Below are 314 nucleotides of genomic sequence, written 5' to 3' on the forward strand. Positions count from 1 at the left end.
AAAGAGAGTGATTTCACCGTCAGTCGGTTGGAGAACCAAGCAACCGTAGATCTGATGATTCTTGATAAAAGAAAGAATTTGAATGCTTGCTTCAATGGATATATCGCATAGCAATATGATTTAATAATAATTAAGAATAAAAATGATTGAGTAATTAATAGTATATAATTAGTTTACTTTAAGAAAAGAGGTTTATATAAGAAATATGGAGAACTATAGGATTGTTTTACATTAATAATGTTACTTTTTAAAAGTACTATTCTACTCTACTATGTATATTCTTGTGTGGAAAATAGTTTGCATTTTTATTAATT

Source organism: Wasmannia auropunctata, unplaced genomic scaffold, assembly GCF_000956235.1.
Source record: "Wasmannia auropunctata unplaced genomic scaffold, wasmannia.A_1.0 LD336074.1, whole genome shotgun sequence".
NCBI classification, from domain to species: Eukaryota; Metazoa; Arthropoda; class Insecta; order Hymenoptera; family Formicidae; genus Wasmannia; species Wasmannia auropunctata.